The sequence below is a fragment of the Mastomys coucha genome, unplaced genomic scaffold, assembly GCF_008632895.1.
Source record: "Mastomys coucha isolate ucsf_1 unplaced genomic scaffold, UCSF_Mcou_1 pScaffold16, whole genome shotgun sequence".
Lineage (NCBI taxonomy): Eukaryota > Metazoa > Chordata > Mammalia > Rodentia > Muridae > Mastomys > Mastomys coucha.
The window spans coordinates 91981380-91997995 of record NW_022196898.1 but is presented as its reverse complement, the minus strand read 5'-3'; the positions used below and the strand labels follow the sequence as shown (position 1 = coordinate 91997995).

Below are 16616 nucleotides of genomic sequence, written 5' to 3'. Positions count from 1 at the left end.
ACGTCTGACCGGCATCAGATTCGGGAACACCGACAGGATTCCCCATCTTGGCTCAGTCAATTCCTGGCGTCATCATTGCCACCATCACCAGGATCCTCAGGAAGGTCTTCATGGCAAATCCTCCTTATAAGGTGTTCAGGCACCCACACTGGATCTTGTTGATCCTGAGGAAAAACACAAACAGAACCTTGTGACCATGTCAGCACGGGATCGGGCCCTCACCAAGAGCCTGTCAAAATATCCTTCCATTTCACCATGCTTTTAGGTAGACCATGGGAATCCTCATGCCTGTCCACTGTTGAGCGGCCTTGAGCATCCAAATTTAAAAAATTTAAAGTAAATAAGGCCAGAGATATTCTCTCCTTGGGGGTACGGCCTTGGCCTATTCCCCCTTTTTGTTTTTGTAAGCATTCTTTTAAGGTGCGATGAGTAAGCTCCACAATTCCTTGTTCTTGAGGATTATATGGTAATCCGTGATTAAGCTGTACCTCCATCTGCTTGCAGAAGGAGGCAAAAGTTTGAGTTGTATAAGCTGGTCCATTGTCCATTTTTAGCTGCTGTGCTTTTCCCCACGCAGCCCAGGCTTCTAAGCAATGCCCTATGACATTGCGAGCCTTTTCTCCACTCAAAGGTGTAGCATGTATGATACCTAAACAGGTATCTACAGACACATGTACATATTTTAAGGTTCCAAACTTGGAAATGTGGGTGACATCCATTTGCCAGATCTTAAGTAGCATCAACCCTCTAGGGTTCACTCCCACACTGGGAGGATGATGATGAATCACACACTGAGGACAATCCAATACCACCTGTCTGGCATCTGCTCTAGACAGATGGAATTTTTGTTGTAAAGTTCTAGGATTTACATGGAATGATTGATGAAACTGTCTGGCTTGGTCTAGGGATGAGCTCAGAAAAATGTATTCCATCCTAGTCCATTGATCAACCTTATCATTACCCTCACTTAATGGTCCAGGCAATCCTGTATGTGCTCTGATATGCTGAATATAAAAGCACTTTTTTCTTTGCCAGATTAAATTTTGCAGCTCATGTAGTAGGGCACATACAGTACTACTATTCTTAATAGGACCTGCTAATTCTAATACTTTTACTGCGTTGACTACATAGGCCAAATCTGAGATTAAATTAAATGCGAATTGACATCTTTTAAACACTTCAATTACTATTTTCAACTCTACAATTTGGGGGGAGCCTCGTTGAAATTGGCATTGCACCGGCTCTTGTTCTTCTATCAAATAGGCTCTGCAGCCTGTCTTTGAGCCATCAGTAAACACATTTGGTAACCCTTGAAGGGGCACTGCTGAGGTAACTTTGGGAAATATCACTGGATACTCCTTAAAAAATGACAGCAATGGATGCTTAGGATAATGGTTATCAATCACTCCATCAAAACTACATTGTAATATTGCCCAATCATCTACAGTGCCACATAAAATCTTAATTTGATGACTGGAATAAGGCACTATTATGCTGGCTGGAGCGACTCCAAAAGACTGCAAACGTTGCTGGACACCATTCAAAGCTAATGCAGCAATCGCCGCGGGATAATATTTCATAGACTTATTTGGAGAAACTTTTGAATAAATCCACAATAACGGTCCTTCTTGCCATAGTAATCCTGTAGGTTGACCATAGGTAGCAAATATGCACAATGCGATAGGCTGTCCTTCCTGCCATCTCTGTAGAAAGGCACTCTGCAGCCTTTCCTCCACTTTACACAAGGCTTTTCTTGCTTCCTCTGTTAACTGCCTAGGAGAATAAAGTGTCGTATCACCTATCAGAGTCTCATATAGGGGTCTTAACTCACAATTTGGTAACTTCAAATAATCTCTTATCTAATTGATATCTCCTAACTACTTTTGAAAATCATTTAGAGTCTTCAAATTATCTTTCCTTATCTCAATTTTTTGAGGTACTATTTTTTTAGGTCCAATTATCGCTCCTAAATAATTAACCACATTCTCCTTTTGAACCTTTTCAGGAGAAATAAACAACCTTTTCTTTTTTAATAACTTAACTAATTCTTCATAGGCCTGATCTAATATTTGCTCACTCTTAGCTGAAAGCAAAATGTCATCCATGTAGTGAAGGCATCTCAAGTCTGGAAAGGTCTTTCTCAAAGGAGCAATGGCTTCTCCCACATACAGCTGACACATAGTGGGGTTATTTGCCATGCCCTGAGGTAAGACCACCCATTCAAACCTTTGATCAGGTTCTTCATGGTTACAGGAGGGAATAGTAAACGCAAATCTCTCACTATCTTTGGCACACAGAGGAATGAAGAAAAAACAATCTTTTATATCTATAACTATTATGGGCCATGAGGCTGGTAAAGATGATAAAAGCGGCAAGCCATGCTGCACTGGGCCCATGATCTGCATTTGTTGGTTTATGGCTCGCAGATCATGCAACAATCTCCACTTTCCAGATTTCTTTTTAATGACAAAGATAGGAGTATTCCAGGGTGACACAGATGGTTTTATGTGTCCTAAGGACATCTGTTCAGCCACTAACTCTTTTGCTGCAACCAATTTTTCAGAGGATAGTAGCCACTGAGGAACCCAAACTGAATCCTCTGTCTTTCAAGTTATGGGGATGCCCTCCTCAGTGGTCCCTAGGAAAAACCCAGGCCCTGTCTCTTTTGTCTTTGCTGCACAGGTATTGGACTCTTCCTCCCTTGTAAATACTTTCCTATTCCAAAGCCTGGAGCATATCCCATGTCTTGCATCATGTATTGGGCTGAATCAGAATACTCATTACTTAATTTGAATCCCATGTCCTTTAAAAGATCTCTTTCCCAAAGGGAGATAGGGAGCTCAAGTACATATGGTTACATACCTCCTGAGTGACCTTCCTGGTCCTGCTACTTTAATTGCCTCGCACTCATATCAGAGGTTTTTGCATAGCCCAGGCCTTGGAGTGTTTGAGAGAGGCTTGTATAGGCCAACCTGAAGGCCAGTCTTTTTTTGCTATAATACTCCTGTCCGCCCCAGTATTCAAAAGGCCCAGGATCTTTTTGCCATCAACTTTTAACTCCAAGACGGGGCATTGGTCCAAATCCAGGGAAAGAAAAGTCAAATCTGTGCCTGTGGACCCAAAACCCTTCCTTCCTCTCTCTCGATCCCTTGCCGCATAGCGATCATGTAAGCTCGGCAAGATGACCAACTGAGCAATTCTATCTCCAGGAGAGATAGCTGTTATTCCACGGGGAGATGCTACAATGATCTTAACCACTCCTGTGTAATCTGGATCTATAACTCCAGGATGTACAATAAGTCCTCTTAAGGCTGATGATGATCTCCCTAACAATAAACCTACTGTGCCAGGTTCAAGGGGTCCTTTAAAATCTGTTTCAATTAACTGGACCCCCATCTGGGGTGTTAATATGAGTCTGGTGGTAGAATGGATGCCCAATATTGCTGAGCCCGCAGTGGCTCTCCGTGGTCCCTCGGATGACGAAAGGTTGGCCACCTCTCCTGACTCTGTTCTTTGTCCTGACTCTCTACTGCCCCATATATTTGTGGGCCCTGGGATTGTGGGCCCTGCTGTCCGTTTTTTGGATGAGCACTACCATAACCTTGAGTCAAGGGCTGGCCATTGATGTCTTTTATAGAGCGGCATTCGTTAGACCAATGACTTCCCTTCCTACATCTTGGGCATAACCCTGGCTGTCTAGGGCACTGTCCACTCCCTATGCTTTCTGCACATTCTCTTTCAGGGCACTGCCTTTTAAGGTGTCCCATCTTGCTGCATTTGAAACAAGCTCCTGGACTTCCTCCTCCTTTCCTGGTCAACTGTACTACTGCAACAGCAAGGCCAGCATTAGTCAACGGCCCTCCAAGTTCTCTACATGCTTTCATCCAAGCTTCCAATCCCCTGCTCTTATATGGGGTAATGGCAGCTCTACACTCTTTGGTGCACTGCTCATAAACTAGCTGTTTATTAAGCGGCATAGCCGTGTCTGGATCTCCAAAAATCTTTTCTGCAGCCTCCACCAAACAAGCTACAAAATCTGAGAATGGCTCCATAGGGCCCTGCAGAATCTTAGTTAAATTCCCACTCACCTCCCCTTTGTTAGGAAGAGATTTCCAAGCTTTGATAGCTATCTGGTTTATTTGTTCATAAACCTGATTGGGGCATCCTGTCTGTTGGTTGGCAAATCTCCCTTGTCCCAGCAGCATATCTCTGTCGCAGGCTGGAATTCCATCTCTCTGATTAATGGCTGCTTGCTCGGTGGCGTACTCTATTAAGAAAGCTTTCCAATCTAAGTATTGCCCTGGACTTAAGCAAGTGCAGGCTAGGCCGTTCCAATCACTAGGTGTCATGCAGTGTCTGCCTAATGCCTCTACTTAAGCCAATGTAAAAGAGGCAGTAATGCCATAGGTACGAACCGACTCCGCAAGGGATTTAATTACTTTAAAATCAAGCAGTTCCTCATATCTATTCCCCTGTGGGTCTTGGTATACAGGATAAGCAAATTGTAATTCTGATCTCACCTGCGTCCATACTCCCAGTCAAAAAGATCTTCCTACATTCAGGGGCTGAACAGGCTGAGCCGGTGGAGCCATCTGAACGGCTTCCAGGTAGGGAGGGGGAGTTGAACAAGATGGTGGCACAGCAGCGGTTTCGCTTACACCAACTGCTGCCAATGGGGCTTTGTCCTTTTCCTTTTCCTCATAACAGTCCTCTCCAATTGTTCTATCAGAGCGTGTAGCTCCCCTTCAGAGTCCGTGTCCTCTGAATCCTCAAAAAATTTTAAATCAGGGTAAAGAGGGGCCTTCTTTTTTCCTCCCTTTTCACTTTCTGCCTTATCAGATTTTTCCTCTTGCAGCTGTTCTAAGGCTGATTCTTCCTCCTTGACTGCTTTACAACATCTCTGATCCTCTAAACAACTCCTTACCATTTTCCAAACTGGTCTTACCCCATGTTTCAAGGTGCCCTGTTCCCAAGCAAAATCTAGGTCCCTGCCGAGCCTATCCCAGCAGGGCACTGTAAGGTTTCCGGGCACTGCAAACCACGGAGCCACGGTATCACATTCACTCAAAAATCTCTCTAACGTTGACCTTTTTATTTTTAATTCTTAGCTAACAACAGCTCCTCAAGAGCCAGCAAAATTGGACGTGCCTGAGACGATCCCATAACTAAAATTTTTACTCTTGGTTCACTTACTCCTTGAACTCTACCCTCTCAGCTCATTACCCCACAAGCTTTCTACTCAGTCTGCTACTTCCGCAGACTTTAGGCTTCTTTCCGGAGGCCTTATTCTGTCCCAACTTACCTGGAACCTTCCAGTGCAATGCCCTGACCGCAGGAGTTCTGAGCCTTTTCCTTGTCTGGTGTTCCCCGTTGCAGGCCACCATGCTGTAACGACCACCCTTGACCGGCAAGGATGACGCAACACACTCGAGCTCTTCTCCTGCAGTTTATTCAGGAAACCTTTTACATTCTTCTCACAATCTTCTTCTGCTTCTTCTGACCCCGGGGAGAGCCAACCCCCAGGTTAAATACTGTATGGTCAGCCACTCAGGTAAAGCCACGTGGCACAATCTTACTGGCTCACACAGCGGAAGCAAGCCAGTTGACCCGCCCATAACCATGAAAGGGCTTGTTTACTCCTTGAGCGCTCGCTGTCTGGCTGGCGGGGGCGGGGGGTGGAGACCTGCGCCATCTTTGAGGTGCAGCGCTCCTCAGCTCTCCACAGCTAATCTTGTTTTTGTGGACAGTAACGTCATTGCGACCACTAGTTATTTTTGTTTGGGCCTTACTTAGCTTAGTCAGAATGGCCTGGTCATTCTGTCTCAACATTCTGACCACCAGAACTTTGTTTTTACAACATGTCCTTGGCTATCTCTGGAACACACTTCTCAGTGTCTGAAGCTGCTGCTTGCTACTGTAAAACTTTGTTTCTACACTGTTTGCTGCTTATAGGAGCTGGAACTGGCCCCCTTATTTTACTGTGAAACTTTATTTCTACATTCTCAAAACTTTGTTTCTCACTTTATTACATCACTTCCAGTCATAAACTGAAAGACTATACCCATTTCCTTGATCTCTCAGTTCTCTAGACCAATCACTAATGAGCCCCTTGATGAGCAAGCAGGAGTACACACAATACAATATTCCCAGGAGACAGAAAAAGAGTCCATTCCAACAGTCAACTGGAATAGAAAAGTATGCTCTCTGCCTCTTGTGAAAATACGAAATCTATGTGATTTTATGGGGATTTTATTCGTTTGGGGAGTTCTGTTTGTTCATTGCCACTATATGGTGAAGCACTCCACCGCCCTGTTTACTGGGATAGGACTATGTCATTTAGAAGAAAGTAGTTGTGTCCCGTGGCATAAACTGGATGCCAGCCACTGCTGGAGTGCTCCACACACATCATCTCACAGCGTCCTTGTAACAGTGCTGTGGGTTGGAGACTGTTGTTCTGGCTTGGATAAGAACCTGAAGCTAATAAAGAGCCTCTCTGCTCAGCTCTCCTGGGTCTCCTGATGCTTGCAGGGTCCTGAGCTCTACCTCCCACCCCACCTCCCCTGATGTTAGCACCTCTTGTTTTCCTGTAGGTTATCGGATGCACAATCATGACCATCAACCTCCTTTCATGGCCACTCCCCACTGTTCCTTTAACTACCAACAGTATGCCCACCCTAACTTTAACCTTAATTTCTACAGACTTGAGCTCACCAATGTCCAGAGAGCTGCCCTAAGGGGAGCTTGCTGAGACTCAAGGATGCATGGGGACTAAAGGACAAAAATGTCCTTGAGAGGGAAAGAAAGAGACGCAACAGCATAGAAGGGTGACTTAATAAGATGTGGGAAGGGTTCAACAGCAGAACTGACCGCAGCAGAGAACACCTAGAAAAGAAGACAGTAGAAGGGACGATCAGGCAAGAGGAAAATTTAGCCAACTGTGGTCAGATGTGCAAATAGCTTACCGCTTCTGCCTCACTGTCCTACACAACACTTAGCATAGAACTCATTCAATTACAAAATTTGAGCTGGACAGACCTTGTGGGTTTGAATTGTTCTTTTAAAGTTTAATCCTCATTTTATCGTGTGTGTGTGTGTGTGTGTGTGTGTGTGTGTGTGTGTGTGCATGTGAGTGTGTGTATGTGTGTGTGTGTAGACATGTACATGCTGCATGTGCATGAGTGCCCCACACTGCACCTGTAGAGGCTAGAGGACAACTTTCAGGACTTGATTCTGATCCTTCCCAGGTAACTTAGCTAAGACCATCAGTCCTGCATAGCAAGTGCTTCTGCCTGGTGAGCCATCACACTGGCCCGCGGTTGGTTTATTTTGTTGGAATAGCGATGTCCTCCTAGCCCAACAATGCTATACTGCAGAGTTTGTTGAACTTAAAGAAGTCATCTGCTCACATTTCCAAGCTGGAAAAAACCTTTGAGGATATCTGGATCAGAGACCATCTACCTACAAATGATTTGTATATTCTAATGCAAATGCTTTTCATTTTATTGATTTATTTGGAGGTTGTGTGCGTGTGTCTGTTTATGGACACATGTGTGTAAGTGTGTAGAGACCAGAAGATGACCTCTAGTGTCCCATCTCTGTCTTGTTCCACTGAAACAGGGTCTCTCACCAAACCTGGAGATAACTAATAGCCAGTGACCCCCAGAATCCTCCTGTCTCCGCCCACCCACAGAGCTAGAGTTTCAGACACAAGTTACCGCACCCAGCTTTGTATGTAGGCTCTGGGGATTTGAACTTGGGTCCTCCTCCTTGCTCAGCAGAAGTCATCTGAGCCGACTGAGCCATCTCCCTAATTCCCAGAGATGTTCAAAGTTTTGTAGGGTTTGCTTTGTTCTGCTTTGCTTTTGAGGGCAAGGCACCCAACTATTAATTTACAACCTTAGTCCTCAAAAGCTCCTTAAAAACTCTCTCTAGTGTTGTAGGGAACACATAGTACTAACCTGGGAACTCAGCAAACTCTTGACAGACCTGTGTCTGCACTAGAAAGCCAACAGGCTGACAGCCGCTTCCATTTGTCGTCATTCGCTTTATGTGATCAGAAGAACCACAGGAAGGGTCGGAGTGTCTGGCTAGGACTTCCTTTGTCTCTCTTCCTTATCCTTTTCCCCAAAAGTCTCCTCAGCAGAAACCTTGCAAGTTTAGAGAAAGGATACACTATCAGCCACAGTGACTTAAGCGTGAACGGCAGAGTGATGCTGGGTTGCCAGTGATTTACACCGATCCCCTTGGCCTCTGTGAGGGAAATATCCCTCTTCTCTGTGCTCCACAAAACTAGAAATGAAGGCTCTAACTCACAGCCTGGGAGAGCCTGGGCTCTGGTCCAAGTCTCCCCATTCCCAAGGCCTTGCTCTAGAGGGCTCCCCAGTGGACTATTAGATCAGTCTGTGAGGTTTAGAATGGACAGGGCCGGTGACGAATCCCTTCTGCAGCCTGAAGTTCACAAGGCAGCTGAATAGATGACAACTCCCCCACCAGCCTGCTGTCTGCCGTCCAGGGTGCTTCTCCAGGAAGCCAGTTCCCTTTCCTCTTGTTCCTTACCTTACCTTGTATTTGTACCCTCTTAAATCTGCCACAGTTAAGTGGGACCCCTCCTAGTTGAACCTCCATTGTAGAAACCAGAAACTCTCCTCTCTACTATGCCTAGCCCAGCCTAGTGGCTCTGGCAGGGTCTCCTGAGAGTCGATTACTTAAAACCCAGAGGCCATTCATAAACTCCAAATGCTGGGGAGGCTGCCAGGCACATGCAGCAAAATCTTCTAAATCTATGTATGATGTGCCTCAAAATTGATAGTGCAGCCAAGCAAGAACTGTACAATATTCTGGGAGTCCCTTCAATCCCTCTGAACTCATTCACACTCTGTACATCTGTGCAATGACAATATAGTCAGAAATTCTTATTCAACTTGGGTTTTGGACAATTTCATCCCTGTACATGGCTCATTCTGATTTCTGTCACCTTTACCTTCTTTTATCTCCCTCTTCACCCTGTCTCCCACCCTCTATAAATCCCTTTCTCACATTCACATCTTTTTGAGTCATTTTGTGACCCAGTGGATTTAACCAAGGCCATCTGTGTGAACATGGGTTCGGAGTTCTCCATGAGAGCTTGGTGAGTTCAGATAGATGGTATTTCATGAACACTTAACCAGCTCTTGACAGCACTCCACACTCGCTGCCCTATTTAAACTTCACAGCAGCTGTAGGCAGCCAGTACAATGGGCATCTCAAGCGACTTCGCTAAAGATCTAGACATACAGCTCCATTGGTAAAGTCTCACAAGCTTGAAGACCAGAGCCCAATTCCCTAATGCCCCATGGAAAAACAAAACAAACACACAGACACCCATGAACCCATGCACACACACACACACACACACACACACACACACACACACACACAACCAAAAGCCACAGGAAAATGATTCTCAGCTGACATGACCATAGGGAGTTGGAGGGAAGAAACTATTTTTGCTTCTCAACTTTAAGGATAGCATTTCCCCTTGCCTCGGTTAATCCCAAAGATGGGTGGAGAAAGATCACTGCCGGAGATCATCATGGCCAAATTAGTTAAAGCGAGCTTTTTTAATCTGTGTACATGGCCTGCCTCCCCCTAAGGTGAGGTTAGAGAGGCCAGCCTTGGATGTGAGGAAGACAAGGCCATTATAGAGCTCAGGGGTAGGGGGATTGCAAATAGGGATAATAAGCCAGGATACAGGAGCAGAATAAAATAGGTGGTCAAAACAAGGTAACCACAAGGAAGTCATAGCAAACTAGTCATCAGGGGTCTCAGAACCAAGACGTGAGCACCATTCCTAGAACAGGCAGGACAGAACCATTTGGGTTGAGGTTACAGGTTCAGTCCTGGAGAAACGGGTTTAGTCATAAACAGGAATGAACCTAGTTTGTCTTTCCTATAAGGTAGCTTTTAAGCCTAAGATGGAGGCAGCCTGGTTCTTCACCTCCACTAATGAAGAGAATAATGCCAGGCCCCTTCCCGACAACCCTTTTGCTGGCATCACCAATGAGAGACATAACAGAGGGGCTCAGCCCCTGCTCTTGCTTCTGCTTGGGTAAACTCAGAAGTTCGGGCTCAGAAGTTGCAAGATGGATGGAAGATTGCCTAAGGAAAACACAGGCTCCGAGCGACCAGAACTGAGAGCAGGCCACAATTTACGGTGAGACCATCTCTCATGGGGTTGAGGAGAGGGGCTAGGATAGAACCAAAACAAACCAGAGGAAATGAAACTGATGCCCTTTCACAGTACTCATCAAAAATCTGACGATCCGTGCTCTGTGGACTCGATGGTGTTTACAGACTGCAGGGCAGTCCTTCATGATGTCTAGCTGCAGAGCCAGATCTCTCTTTTCCACCCACAGCCAAGGGAAGCACTATCTTTGTACCACTGATGTGTTCTCTTATTGTTTTTTTTTTTTTAATAATAGATCCAAGAGGAATAGACATTTGGTTTCATCCTCCCCTGATATATAGAAGCTACAGAGGCTTTTAGAAGACACAACAGACAGGTTATATGTAAATCAATAACAATTTTTCTTTTGTCACTCAAGCCATGAATACTGACTAGCTAGGTTTCATGATATCCCAATAAGGTAAGTAAGTTTTATGATCCTGTTCCAATCCAATTATTCTTTAGTGTTTTAATTAGCCTAAATGATTTTCTTTTCCTCCATAGAATATTTTTTTTTCCAGATCCCTACGTCTCCAGCAAATTGTCTTGCCACAGCTGAGTGCAAGCAGCAGAGACAGCTAAGCATGATGCAATTAGTCAGACAAAATGGAGAACCATGCGAGGACAGCTTTGGCAAGGACTGGCAGACATGGCTGAAGGGTAGGTGAAGGGACCAACCCAGATTCAAGTGTGGGGAATGCCCGGTCAGGTACAATATAGAAAGGCAATTGACTGATAAAACACAGGCACTCGGTAACAGTTACAAGAGCTGAGGGTACCCTGGGGTCAGCTGACATACTAGATTTCTCCCAGAGGGAGCATGTGCACCCCTCCTTCTCTGCGTCAGAAGAGTGTTCTCTGCCTGGTGGGTGTGGGCTTGTCCACGTGACCTTCTTCGTACGGGAAGTGTTAAATGGATTCGTTTCCTTTGTCTTGCTTTAACAGCATCCCTTACAATGAGGGCCGAGGGCCTCCCATCCCTCTACCCTCCTACCACCATGTCCTTTCTCTGTTTCTTGAAACAAAACAAAACTAAACTAAACTAAAAGCTAAAAAGAAAAAGACAGGAACACCAAAACAAAAAGCACTCATAAAACATCAAGTCTATTTGGTGTCTATTGGCCAACGACTCTTGAGCATGGAGCCTGCTTGGGAGTGTGGCCGGAATACCCAGTGTCATTCCACTGGAGAAGGTTAATTTTTTCCCTCCCTTAGTAGGTATCAACTGCAGATAGCTTCTTGATTAGGGGCGGGACCTTGTGTCCTCTTCTTCCTTGCTCTGAGATTCTGTCTGACTTAAACCTGTGCAGGCCCCGTGCCTGCTGCCACAGCCTCTGTGAGTTCACATGTCCATCAGTCCTGTTGTATCTGGAGGACACTGTGTCCTTGGATTTATCCATCACTTCTGGCTCTAAGAATCCATTGACTCTTCCAAGTAGATCCCTGAGCCTTAGTAGGAGGGGTTTGATCAATAAATCCCATTTAAGACTGAGAGCTACATAGCCATACCTAAACCATAGCAACAGACTGATAAGCAGGGCTGGGGTGTGTTAGCACCATTAAGCTATGCCTTTGAGGCTTCTGATAACACCGAGAGAAGACCTGGGCCTGGTGACACCAGTTCAAACAAGATGAAAAACAGGTAGAAAGACCTGGAAAATACCCACTGCTCAGAGCAAAGCTGAACAAGATTATTCCACCTAGAAAGTTCTCTCTGGGGCTGGAGAGATGGCTCAGTGGTTAAGAGCATTGACTGCTCTTCCAAAGGTCTTGAGTTCAATTCCCAGCAACCACATGTCAGTTCACAACTGTCTGCAACTCAGTTCCAGGGTATCCAACACCCTCAAACACCAATGCACATACAATAAAAATAAATGATTTAAAGAGAAAAAAGAAACGAAAAGAAAGAAAGTCATTTCTGGCTTCAAGGCCCCACCAAAGGAGCTTACTGTGTGATGACAGTAAACTTTCCATTGCCTGTGCTTTCCCAGTCTTCAAGATGGAACCTACACGTCGCTTTCTCAGAGGGCCCTGACCTGACTCTGCTCTTCTCAAACTTACACCTGTTCTTTTGTTCATTTTTTTTTTTTCTAAATGCATCCAGGTCCTTTTCATCAGAGCTTCATTATATGTCTCTTGTTTGTCTCTCCCACCATACAGTATTCCCTGAGAGCTATGACTATAATGGAAGCTTTGCTTAATTCTAGCACAGTCCTTATTGTGAAGCAGGCACTTACCACACACGTATGGAGTGAAAGATAATAAACCTTCTCCTGGGGTATGAGTCTGTGATTACTGCACAGATGGCCTGGAGCCCTTCATGTGAGGAGATCTGCATCGACAATGGTGGACTTTCAGCCACTACCCAATGTCAGAAGCATGCAATGACTGTGTCTATGGTTAGGATGGATCTGAGAGACAGGCATCATATCTGCAAAGCAAAGCAGGACAAAATTTAGTGTCTTAAAAAAGCAATTTGAGGACTGGTGAGATGACTCAGCGGGTAAGAGCACCGACTGCTCTTCCAGAGGTCCTGAGTTCAAATCCCAGCAACCACATGGTGGGTCACAACCACCCATAATGAGATCTGACACCCTCTTCTGGTGAGTCTGAAGACAGCTACCGTGTACTTATGTATAATAATAAATAAATCTTCGGGCCAGAGAGAGCAGGGGCTGAGCAATCGGGGTCTACCGGAGCAACCAAAGGGAGCAACCAAAGGGAGCAGAGGTCCTAAAAGTCAATTCCCAACAACCAGATGAAGGCTCACAGCTATCTTACAGCTACAGTGCGTATTCACATACATAAATTTTTTAAAAAGCAATTTGCTCTCAAAGTTTTTGTGTATTAAGAACTTGGGAAGAGCTAGGCTGGGAATTTTTGGCTCAGATGTCTGTTAGGAGGCTGGAGACAGGTGGTAACTGGAGATGCTAGGACTAGCGGCCAGATGTATCTCTGTACCGAGTGGCCTCAAGGCTATGTGGTATTGCTGTAGAGATTTGGGTGTAGCAAGTGAAGGAGACATACCTCAGTACCTCATCTTGTCACAAGAGGTGTCTCAGTGTCACCTGTGTCTCTCATAGGCTTGGCTCAGGTCCTTCTTGGCCTGAATCCCTCCTCTTAACCACAGCTACAGCCATTAAAGGGCTGCCAGCACTCACTCTCTTGTTCTTGATCTGGTCACTTTCTGTAGAACTGCAGTCAGTCTACAGATCCTATCTATAGTCCTGCTGAGGATTGATCAATAGTAACTCTAAGTGTGGGGTGGGGTGGAGGTGGGAGGTGGGGCAAGGCCTGGAGTCTGTATGTAGACCCAAGTGGCCCTGCTCCCAGATTATTTCGGATTGGTAAATAAAGACGCCAACAGCCAATAGTTGGGCAGAAAAGATATAGGTGGGGTTTAGGTTTCCCAGGCTTTGGGGGAGGCGAATGGAGAAGGTAGAGGAGGAAGGAGAAGCTGCCATGGGCTAGGTGAGCAACAAAATCATGGCCCTGAAGGCTGGCCAACCGGAGTTAAGAGCAGCCCAGATGAAACGTACTAAGTAGTAAGTCAGGGTTATCAATAGGAAAGTAGATTCTAGTAGCATAGAGGGTAGATATCTGCACAGCTCTACTGCTGATTCAGGCTTATTGTGAATATAAGCCTTAATATGTGTGTCTTTTATCCTGGAACTAAATGGTCAAAGGCTGGATAAAAACCCTGAATTGGGATTAAAAATGTTTACAACACACAAGGTCATCCAGGAAAAGTGAGTGGCTAAAATCTCCAGGGATAACTCTTAATCTATAGTAAATGGGAGCCACTGGACAAATGCCCTATGGATGGACCACTCTGGTACCATCAAGGAAGACTCAGTGGTACCCACCGTCTAGAGCAGGGTAGTCCAGAGTGATGGCCCCATCACTCACATTGATTAGCTTCTTCCTTCTGCCTGCCTTCTCCCTGTTCCTTCATACATACTTCAGTCACCTTACAGATAAAGGTATCCCTCTGTCCATCCTTGTCTTGCATGCTGCTTTGGGAGAGACTTAAGCTAAGAAATGAATGTACTGCTGAGGTAACAAGATCCCAAACACGTCTTAGAAATTATCAGCAGGTGTAGGTATAGAAGGCAGATTAATGACGCTGCATATAAATCATGTCCATTCAGATATTTTATCCATTCAGAGACACACCTTGTCTTTCCTACTTTAAGTTTTCTGTAAATAAGGAAAGGTGCTCTGATTTAAAGTAAGCATTTCTAGACTTGTACTTTGTTTGTCGTTGGGGGCTCATAAAGAGGAGTAGACACTGTCTATGTGTCCTAGGGGAAAGAATTCTCGTAACAGACATGATGAACCTGAATGACCCACACACACACACACTATAAAGAGAGAGTGAGAGAGAAAGAGGGGGGGAGAGGACTGGGAGGCCTGAAAGTCTCCCGGATAGGTGATAAGACACTGAGCTCATAAAAACAGAGACTGTTTTTCACATGCCCGTAACAGCTGCACTCTAGGCTTAAGATGGAGCCCAGCCAAGGAGTGAGATGGGAAAGTGGTCTGTCCTGCAGGCACATGGAGGAAGCCACACAGCTAGAGCCAAGACAAAGGGAGGGCCTGGCAACACCTTTAGAATTTCAAGAGCATGGGCATGCTCAATCAAGAAGACTGAGCAAGCCCTTCAGTGCAGTCCCTCACATTTGGTTTTGAACACACTGTCAGCTTCAGACATGAGGAATGGGTAACCTAGCAACCGCTGGACCACCATCCTCTTCCCTTCACTTTCTGGGGCTGTGAAGTCATCAGCAGGACCCAATGCCTTCCTCTTTCTCCTCCCAGAATGCAGTGCTTTTCCTTCATGATCTCAATCACTCCTGACCTAAAACCTGCCCTTCACCCCACTTCCCTCCAAAACACAATGTCTCTATTTTCCGTCTCCTCAGGCTTAACCCACTCTCCAACAAACCAGATGGATGCATTTGGCATTCAGGACGGATGATAAGTTATCCCTATTAAGGACCATTTGTATCGTATTAGCACTGTCTATGCCTCAAGCCCTTGAGACCAAGCATACACGAAGCCTTCGATAGTAAACCCACAAGAGTACTTTGGACTATTTTTAAAATTCCAAGGGAAACACAGAGGCATCTGCCAGACTGTGCACAAATTACTACTATTAAGTTATTTGGATTTACCTACTTAATAAGCACAACTGTTAGAAATTTCTTTTGGCTTAGAGAAGCCATGGGGACGAAAGGAAATGTTCTGTGAACAGAAAGTTTGGGGACTTAAGCCTCAAGCCTAAGCAGTGGGCGGGGGTGGGTGGGGGTGACAAGTGAAGTGACTTAAATGTTCTCAGGAAACAGTCTGCAGAAGTGCCCAGCCCACGGCCTGGTGATTCCATCCTACCAGGAGGTCAAGAGCCCTCGCTATGTCACCAGACTCCTAGATCTTCCTAGGGCGAGACTTCAAGACTCTCTATTCTAAAGCACTTCCTGACCATGGCCCCATAGAGATAGAGAGATGTGCTCAGGGATCACAGGCTCTGTGGTAGAACTGAGAACAGCCTGCATTTTTCAGGATTTGCTAGACGGCAAAAGAGCAGAAAGCAGTGAGGTTCCATGTTCACTTCTGTAGAATACAACAATTAAACTCATCCATGTTTTAGCTTCAAATGAATGAGACTCAAACTGTGAGTTTTATTTATTAAGCTCTGCACAGTTAGTGGCGGATCACCCCCAGTTTTAATCTCTATCACTAGCCTGACTACTACGTCATCTGTGCTCCCCAAATACTTGCTGTTTGAGATCCCCTGGGTTATTTCTGTCTCCACAGTCTGGCATACTGGGGAGACATTTTGCTCCAACTCATGCTGCTGGTCCAGCACAACTAACAGAGACCTCCTGCTCTCTCTGTCTTCTCTGAATTCCCCCCCCCCCTCTCTCTCTCTTTCTCTCTCTCTCTCTCTCTCTCTCTCTCCCTCTCTCCTCCTTGTGGTGCCTACCTGTGACCCCCTCCCCCAGTCTGGTAACTCAAATCCACCTCTCTCTATTCCCCCCACTAATTGGCTGTCGCCAGTTTCATTTAACTAGTGGTTTTAAATTGGGGAGCAAGGTTTACACAGCAAAGGCTGGTCTATATGAGGAGCCACTCATCTTGAAGTAACCAGATTTTGGGGCACAGAATTTAGCATCTGAGTACACACAGCACCAGACCTCCTGAACGCTTCCCTACCGTCACACTCTTCTAAATCGTGTCAGTTTCCCCTTCTAGGAGGTTGGATCTATCTTTTCTTCAATGTGTATGGAAAGAGCATTAAAAAAAATATTTATACTGAATCTACTTAAGAATGTAAGTTCCATTAAAGCATGTCCACTGCTGTATGACCAGTACCTGTAAGAGTGCCTGTTCTATGTCACATGTCCACTGC

General features: G+C 45.4%; 1 long non-coding RNA gene across 1 annotated transcript; it reads left to right on the top strand.

The window, feature by feature from the left end:
* Positions 1 to 5877: 5877 nt before the first annotated feature.
* On the top strand, positions 5878 to 12660 carry LOC116093890. Its single transcript, XR_004119877.1, has 3 exons — positions 5878 to 10192; positions 10461 to 10864; positions 12365 to 12660. It is a non-coding gene; the product is annotated as an uncharacterized LOC116093890 (long non-coding RNA).
* Positions 12661 to 16616: the final 3956 nt, after the last annotated feature.